Genomic DNA, 9097 nt, shown 5'->3' with positions numbered 1-9097 from the left:
GCTCACGCAGAAACGCATTTTCGAGTGCATCCGTCCCCGAGATTGGTTTGCAGCGATCGACCTGAAGGACGCGTACTTCCCCGTTTCGATTCTTCCGCAACACAGGCCATTCCTGAGATTCGCGTTCGAAGGTCGAGCGTATCAGTACAGAGTCCTACCCTTCGGGCTGGCCCTGTCTCCCCGCGTCTTCACGAAAGTCGTGGAGGGAGCCCTTGTTCCCATGAGAGAACAGGGTGTTCGCATTCTCAACTATCTAGACGACTGGCTCATTCTAGCACAGTCTTGGGATCGGTTGTGCGAACACAGGGACTTGGTGCTCAGTCACCTCAGCCAGTTGGGTCTTCAGGTCAACTGGGAAAAGAGCAAACTCTCCCCTGTGCAGTGGATCTCTTTTCTCGGTATGGAGCTGGATTCGGTCGAACAGATAGCACGCCTCACAGAGGAACGTGCTCAGTCGATGTTGAACTGCCTGAATACGTTCAATGGCAGGACAGCGGTCCCACTGAAATTCTTTCAGAGGCTCCTGGGGCATATGGCGGCCGCGGCGGCAGTAACCCCGCTCGGTCTGCTTCATATGAGACTGCTTCAACACTGGCTTCACGGCCGAGTCCCGAGATGGGCGTGGCAACGTGGCACGTTCCGGGTGCCAATCACTCAGGAGTGCCGCCAAGCCTTCAGTCCGTGGTCGGACCCTTTGTTTCTCCGGGCAGGAGTGCCCCTAGAACAAGTGTCCCGGCATGCTGTGGTATTCACAGATGCTTCTGCCACCGGCTGGGGTGCCACGTACAACGGGCATGCAGTGTCAGGGGTTTGGACGGGACCCCGTCTGCATTGGCACATCAATTGCCTCGAGTTGCTAGCAGTACGTCTTGCTCTGAGCCGCCTCAAAGGGCCGCTACGGGGCAAGCATGTACTGGTCCGTACGGACAACACTGCGACCGTTGCGTACATCAACCGTCAAGGTGGTCTACGCTCCCATCACGTCGCAACTCGCCCGCCATCTCCTCCTCTGGAGTCAGAAGCGTCTGAGGTCGCTTCGTGCCATTCTTGTCCCTGGTGTGCTCAGCCATGTGGCCGACGAGCTATCACGAGCTGAGCTGCCAGGAGAGTGGCGACTCCACCCCCAGGTGGTCCAGCTGATCTGGAGAGAGTTTGGAGAGGCTCAGGTAGACCTGTTTGCCTCACCGGAAACCTCCCTCTGCCAGTTGTTTTACCCCCTGTCCGAGGGAACACTCGGGACAGACGCACTGGCACTCAGCTGGCCCCGGGGCCTTCGCAAATATGCGTTTCCCCCAGTGAGCCTACTTGCACAGACCCTGTGCAAAGTCAGGGAGGACAAGGAGCAGGTCCTCTTAGTTGCGCCCTATTGGCCCAACCAGACCTGGTTCCCAGAACTTTCACTCCTTGCGACAGCCCTCCCTGGCCCATTCCTCTGAGGAAGGACCTTCTTCTCAGAGACGGGGCACTCTTTGGCACCCGCGTCCAGACCTCTGGAAACTCCATGTCTGGTCCCTGGACGGGACGCGGAGGTTCTAGGTGACTTACCCCCTGAGGTACTTAACACCATCACTTCGGCACGTGCACTGTCTACGAGACGTGCTTACGCCTCGAAGTGGAACCTGTTCGTCGAGTGGTGCTCTTCTCGCCGAGAAGACCCCCGAAGATGCTCGATCGGAGTCGTGCTTTCCTTCTTGCAGCAAGGGTTGGAGCGTAGGCTGTCCCCCTCCACCTTCAAAGTCCATACTGCTGCTATCTCCGCTTACCACGACCACATAGATGGCAAATCTGTTGGTCAGCACGACCTGGTCGTCAGGTTCCTTAGGGGGGCGAGACGGTTAAATCCTCCTCGTCCCCCCTCCATACCCTCTTGGGACCTCGCTCTGGTGCTAAGAGCACTTCAGATTGCTCCCTTTGAGCCTTTGCAATCGGCAGACTTAAAGATTCTGTCTATGAAGACTTTGCTGCTGGTTGCATTGGCCTCCATCAAGAGGGTAGGGGACCTGCAGTCATTTTCGGTCGACGAATCGTGCCTGGAGTTCGGGCCGGGTGATAGCCACGTGGTACTAAGACCCCGGCCTGGCTTTGTGCCCAAGGTTCCTACCACTCCCTTCAGGGACCAGGTGGTGAGCCTGCAAGCGCTGCCCTCGGAGGAGGCAGACCCAGCCCTGGCTTTGCTCTGTCCAGTTCGCGCTTTGCGATAGTACATAGACAGAACCCAAAGCCTCAGGACCTCAGACCAGCTCTTTGTCTGTTATGGAGGCCAGCAGAAGGGAAAGGCTGTCTCCAAGCAGAGGATGGCCCACTGGATAGTGGATGCCATCGCCCTGGCTTACCAAGCTCAGGGCGTGCCCTGCCCGCTCAGGTTGTATGCTCACTCCACGAGAGGTGTCGCATCCTCCTGGGCGCTGGCTCGTGGCGCCTCGCTGACAGACATTTGTAGAGCTGCGGGCTGGGCGACACCTAACACGTTCGCTAGATACTATAGCCTTCGTGTCGAGCCGGTCTCCTCCCGTGTTCTCGCCACAGGTCAGAGGCACGGAGAAGCCCCCGGCTTAGTGTCGGCTTGCTGCGCTACATGCGCTTCTTTTCTCCAGAGAGTCCCTACAAGGCAGACCCTGTCGAGTCCTCCGATATCCCTTCGGCAGCCGACGTGGCGGAGCGTCTGGCGCCAGGCCTATACTCCGTTGTATCCTTGAGAACCGGGTTTAGGCTGGGTTCCATATGTGTGACCCTACGGGGATCCCATATGGTTGGTTCCACGGTTGCTCCTAAACGAAGCCCGTGTCTTTCCCTCTGGGAGAACCTACCCTTCATCGGGTTGGAGTCACCCCAGCTCTTCCATATGTAGCACAGCCCTACAGGGTTAGTCCATATGTACTTCTCCACATAACTCCTTCGGGGAAGGATGTGGCTTCCGCAGCGTTCCTTTCCCAGCGAAAGGGTACGCTTCCCAGCGTTATCCAATAGTCTCACTGAATGGGTTTTGGGGAACAGCAGTGATCGACTCTCTCTGTGTTAGCCCTGTCCCACCATCCTCAGGCAAGGGGGTTCAGGTGGCTTACAACAGAGCGCTGGAAGGGGGCAGCTCCTGTGGCGCTTTGGTAGGGATTCCTATTCGTCGGTCTGTCCGACGTACGCCGAACGTGACCGACTGAATGGGAACGTCTCGGTTACAAAGGTAACCCTCGTTCCCTGAAGGAGGGAACGGAGACGTACGTCCCGTCGCCACAGTCGCTGTACCCCGCTGATGCTGCCGCCTATCCGGTTCGGCTCCTCAGCGAAAACCTGAAGATGCAACGCACCTGCTGCTCATTATATACCCGCGCTGCGAGGCGAGCAGCTGATGCATATGATTGCATGCCAATGTGCATTGGCTCGTTTTAGTTACACTCGAAGTAGATTGGCCTCTCTAGCGAGATTCCTATTCGTCGGTCTGTCCGACGTACGTCTCCGTTCCCTCCTTCAGGGAACGAGGGTTACCTTTGTAACCGAGACGTTTCCACTGTCATAAAAACGGGCTGATGACTTCCTTGTTCTATGAAGTCCCTCCTTCAGAAATACGTAACGAGTTCTGATTGTGCCAGCGGTTCCTGTGTTGTGATTCGACAGCAGTTTAGCGCATCTTGCCCGGAAAGGTCACGCCTCTTACCATAACGTGGAGATGCACGCGCTCAGTGTTATTGTAAACATGTCTTTAATTTTACCCTATCAATTTGAGCCGGAATCAGACCGGGTGATTGGACTGCGGGATGAAAATAACAGCGTTTCGACGACATGGCGACAAAAACACTCTACAAACGCAACTCTTGTGTATTCCTGTGGGCGGAGGTTAGTCAAAAAACTGTTTTAGTGACGTCATTAAAGAAGGAAGTAGAGGGATGTAGTCCAAACTGGCCGTTCGATGTAGGCGACTTCTGTTAAATAAAATATCTCACTTGGCATTGAACTTTGAGCTTTAAAATTTTACAGATTTTATTTATACTCTAACAACAACATTACACACTAACTAAAGTTTGAAACATGGGATCACGAAGAACGGGACCTTTAAATGTTGCAATTGACATTAAATAAGATTAATAAATGCTTTAGAAGTATTTTCATTGTTAGTTCATGTTAACTAATATTGTTAACTAATGTTAACAAATAGAATCTTAATGTTAACACTTTACACTAATGTTATTACATTACATTACACTACATTACATTACATTACATTAGTTAACATTAGTGAACTACATTAGTTAACATGAACTAATAATGAACTGCACTTTGCAGCATTTATTCATCTTTGTTCATGTTAATTTCAACATTTACTAAAACATTATTAAAATCTTAAAAACATTAGTTAATGCACTGTGAACTAACATGAACAAACAATAAATACCTGAATTTTCATTAACTAACGCCAATGAAGATTAGTACAGTAACAAATGTATTGCTCATGGTTAGTTCATGTTAGTTAATATATTAACTAATGAACCTTAATGTAAAATGTTACCATCTTAGTAGTAAACAACGGTCTATATATTATTTAGGTTAATCTATGTGCTGTGTACATTTCTTTTTTTTTTTTTCATCAAGGGTGTTAGTTTTAGCTTCAAATGAGCCTCTTCTAGGCCTACATTATGTGAGGAAGAGAATGCAGTTTAGTTTAGTTTATACGCTACCCTTCTCACAATAGGGAGAAAGACGTCAGTTTATGTCATTCATGGAAGAGTTCATGAGAGAAACCATTGTAAAGTATTTTGCTGATATTCTATCCGTTCTATCACTGAGACAGGGTGAAGGGAGCCCACTTAATTTTTGAAACAGACCAACCTGCAGAGTTTTCCCATTAGAAGTGCAGTCTGGGATTGGATGCCCCTGAGAGCTTATTTTGGCATTATCCCCAGATCACCTTTCATACAGTATGAATTCATTTCCTGAATTGTCTGGAAAGCTTTCATTTATAGGTACTTGCCTAAAGTTGGGCTATAAGAAACCTATTTGTGTAGTGTAAAACATTAAGAAATTCATTATCACCATAATAGTATGAAGCCTTTGGCGTATTGGGTGAATTCAGGTAAAGTGGGCCAATAAATAGGTACAGAATGTATGACTGTAAAAAGTAGGGGAGAGCGGGGTAAGTTGTCACATACGACATTTCACACTGTCTAACATTTACTGAGCACCGTACATCACAATGGTATAAATGTCATACCAAATGAAAGAAGGAAGTCTTGGGCACATATGTTGTATTCATTACATTTTCATATCTTATCTCATTAAGTTGTAGACTGTTGAATAGAGAATGTGCACTTGTGACAATTTGCCCCATCGCAGGTTGTCACACTAGATTATCTAAAAATAAGAACACAACTACTTAATTGTTATTATTGAATTTAATTTTTAAATTCAAACCAGAACTGGAAATATAAACAATCATGCCTAGAGAATTTGGAAAAACAATTATTTCAATCCAAACAATACACATTTCAATAAAAACACATTAAGTGGCAAAACCACTTTACTTTGAACGTTAAACTCAAACTTTCTCTGGATTGCACATAGATCCATGATAACTGAATGGAATACTGCAGATAACTCACTTAACATGTTTAATCTCTGAACATAACTGACTTAAAGGGTTAGTTCACCCAAAAATGAAAATTCTGTCATTTATTACTTACCCTCATGTCGTTCCACACCCGTAAGACCTTCGTTAATCTTCAGAACACAAATTAAGATATTTTAGTTGAAATCCGATGGCTCCGTGAGGCCTCCATAGGGAGCAATGACACTTCCTCTCTCAAGATCCATAAAGGTACTAAAAACATATTTAAATCGGTTCATGTGAGTACAGTGGTTCAATATTAATATTATAAAGCGACGAGAATATTTTTGGAGCACCAAAAAAACAAAATAACGGCTTATTTAGTGATGGCCGATTTCAAAACACTGCTTCAGGAAGATTCGGAGCACAAATGAATCAGTGTGTCGAATCATAATTCAGATCGCGTGTCAAATTGCCAACGGCTGAAATCACGTGACTTTGGCGCTCCGAACAGCAGATTTGACACACTGATTCATCTGTGCTCCGATGCTTCATGAAGCAGTGTTTTGAAATCGGCCATCACTAAATAAGTCGTTATTTTGCTTTTTTGGCGCTCCAAAAATATTCTCGTAGCTTTATAATATTAATATTGAACCACTGTACTCACATGAACCGATTTAAATATGTTTTTAGTACCTTTATGGATATTGAGAGAGGAAGTGTCCATAGCTCCCTATGCAGGCCTCACGGAGCTATCGGATTTCAACTTAAATATCTTAATTTGTGTTCCGAAGATTAACGAAGGTCTTACTGGTGTGGAACGGTATGAGGGTAAGTAATAAATGACAGAATTTTCATTTTTGGATGAACTAACCCTTTAACTTGTTGAACCTCTTTTTTGAGCATGTTCTATGTGTTTATTTGTACTGGGGCAAGTTGTCACATGTGACGACTTGCCCCAAAGTCATTGAGACAACTTGCCCCAAACTGACATGTGTGCATGTGTTGGCAAGGTTCACTCAACACGTCAGCTAAAGTATCAAAAGAAACGTCATTGTATCCTCTATGTTGTGCAAAATAATAATTTTTAACATTTATACCTAACAAAGTTGTATTGCATAAAATTTAAAGTTCAAATTTTTTACTTTTTAAGCCAAAAAATAAGAAAATTGTGCTAACCTCAGATTAGAGCGATCTTGACCACATGTGACCAGGAAGTTGACTATGGAAGAAGTAGTCACACAAAGTGGCTATTTGATTTTTGAGATAGAGCCTCTAGTTTTGGAGTTATGAAGAGTGACACCCCGCTATGAGATAATATTAAGAAATGTGTTCCAGACTGTCAGTGGGGATTTTCATTGACTTAAATGTTAGGTCTTTACGTCCAATAGATGGCGACAAGTGACTGTGTGATTCGATCAAAAATGCTGATTCGTTCTAGAACGAACAAGTGAATACGAGCAAGTAGCTGACTTGCTCAATTCAAAACCGCACACTAGAATTTTACTCTTACTACTTTTACCATATGTTTCTATGGCAGAAATAGTAAGAGTTGTGTGCTAGTATGCGGTTCCGAACTGAGCAACTGAATCATCCACTCAATTGATTCATTCAAAAGCGCTGATTCATTCAGAAACGAAACATGTGAATATGAGTGATTCGCTGAATCATTTAGGCTACTCAGATGTTTCTCTGGGAAAACAGTAAAAACAGACAGCATAACTGGCAATACTGTGTCACTTTCAAACCAAGCAAATGTTCAACACAGCAAATTTGCGTGAACTTGAATTCAACCGAAATCTGCTCGGGGAATCTTTTGGCCCTCAAGGCACAAAATGACTGCATATCACCCGTGAAACAACTGTAAGTGTGACTTGTCATCACTGTAGCTCCTTTGTGACTGTAGTTTTACTGTTTTTTGTTTAACGTTTTACTGTTGTCAAAATCAGCATTGCTTGTCCAGACTGGGCTCCTTTTCCCAGAAACATTGTAATACTGAATTTTTCGTAAAACTGCAATCTACCATTAGCACCATTGGTGCTAATATATTACAATGCTTTTGTGAAACAATCAGGAAAAAAATATTTGTTGTCTCAGCTGAATTACTTTTTTTTTTATTGTGTGTGTGTGTGTGTGTGTGTGTGTGTGTGTGTGTGTTGAAACTTCAATATGGCATTGGTATAACCTATAGGTATTGCTTGAAATATGGACGCAACCCACCCATTTCCAGGACAGAGGGATGCTTCTTTCCTCTGGGATCTTGACTGCTACTGGCAGCTGCACTAACAGCCCCATGACACACAGGAAAGGATGGGTGGAGTTCACTGAAGTCTTTCCTGAACTTAGGAAGTAAGCTAGCTTCCTTTTCCTGTCATTCCTTTGATGCATGTCTTTCTGTGCCTGAATTGACCTTTGTATCTTTAAAACACCAGATTGTGTATTATTACAGTGTTTTAGAAAATTACGAAGTCCTGGGGCCGTGTTACCTGAAAAGAGCCTGTTAGGGACTGTTTCACTTGTGACAGACTGTGCCATGACCTTGTGTACTTAGCAAATATCAGCCCGTGGTAATTTGATGGGTAGTTGTTTTTGGACTAAGAGACAGACATTTAACGGTCACTGGTCTGCAATAATTGCCTTCTATTATCCTAATTTAGATGAGTGAGGGCAAACAAAGCTGTCAAACAGAAGCAGTGAACAATGGTTATCGATGTCTTTGGCAGAAACGCAGGCATATGTTACACTTGAGTTGTCCACATGGTCGCTGTTAAGATTTTTTAGGGAAAACGGAAAGACTTCCGAACTTCACTTTGTCCTTTGTACAGAAATGGAACATGCTGCTTTGAGTTCATGTGTTATTCCCAGATGTCTAGCTCTGAAACATGGTTTTTAAGCATATTTTATATATTGGATCTCCCTTTGTAAGCAATCATGGAAAAGATGTTTCCTTCTTTTTTCTCCTTGTTTATTTCCGTTGATGAAACAGCAACAAATGCCTCTTTAACCCGACCAGACCTAATTCTTGATTACTGAACCACATGGATTATGTGATTTTTTTTTTTTTTTTTTTTTTTTTTTTTTTTTTTTTTGTAAATTTGAATCTGAATGTGAAGTTGATCTAGGCTAGAATGACTTCACTGCTCAAAGACAGTATGTCTGTGAAAAGTTACCACACTTGTTTCCATTTGGAAATTTTGAGTGTGATTTCTGCTGCTATGCTCAGTAAATATTAACTGCACCGGTAAGAACAAGATGGACATGGCGAAATAAGAGAGGGAATGTTTTGCCTTGCCGTTTGCTTGGCAGTGGAAAGACAGGGCAAGGAGCCGAGACCCTATCGGGGTCTAATTATGACTTGCAGATGAAGAGAAACCACAGGAAAGCCGTAGATGCATTTTCTCATTCCAGGGGCGCATTTGGCAGATACTCAGCCAATATAGCAGGAGATTCCATCCCTCAAAAAAAAACAAAAAAAAAAAACTGTAAATTAGGCTAACCTTTCTGAGACCATTCCTCTTGTTCTCATTTTGTTGACTATTACACTTGCATATTTTGATTTGAATA

The 9097-nt window shown here is 44.8% G+C and overlaps 1 protein-coding gene across 1 annotated transcript in view; it reads left to right on the top strand.

Annotated features, from left to right (window-relative positions):
• Window positions 1-7243: 7243 nt before the first annotated feature.
• Window positions 7244-9097, top strand: part of col8a2 (collagen, type VIII, alpha 2) — a 136078-nt gene continuing 134224 nt past the window's right edge. Inside the window, exons 1-2 of the mRNA XM_048201484.1 lie at window positions 7244-7396; window positions 7725-7882. The gene's annotated coding sequence lies outside the window, so the exon portion shown is untranslated. The remainder of the gene's footprint in view (window positions 7397-7724; window positions 7883-9097) is intronic.

The sequence above is a fragment of the Megalobrama amblycephala genome, linkage group LG9 (assembly GCF_018812025.1).
Source record: "Megalobrama amblycephala isolate DHTTF-2021 linkage group LG9, ASM1881202v1, whole genome shotgun sequence".
NCBI lineage: Eukaryota > Metazoa > Chordata > Actinopteri > Cypriniformes > Xenocyprididae > Megalobrama > Megalobrama amblycephala.
The sequence above is the reverse complement of the archived record's forward strand: the minus strand, read 5'-3'. Positions and strand labels throughout refer to the sequence as shown.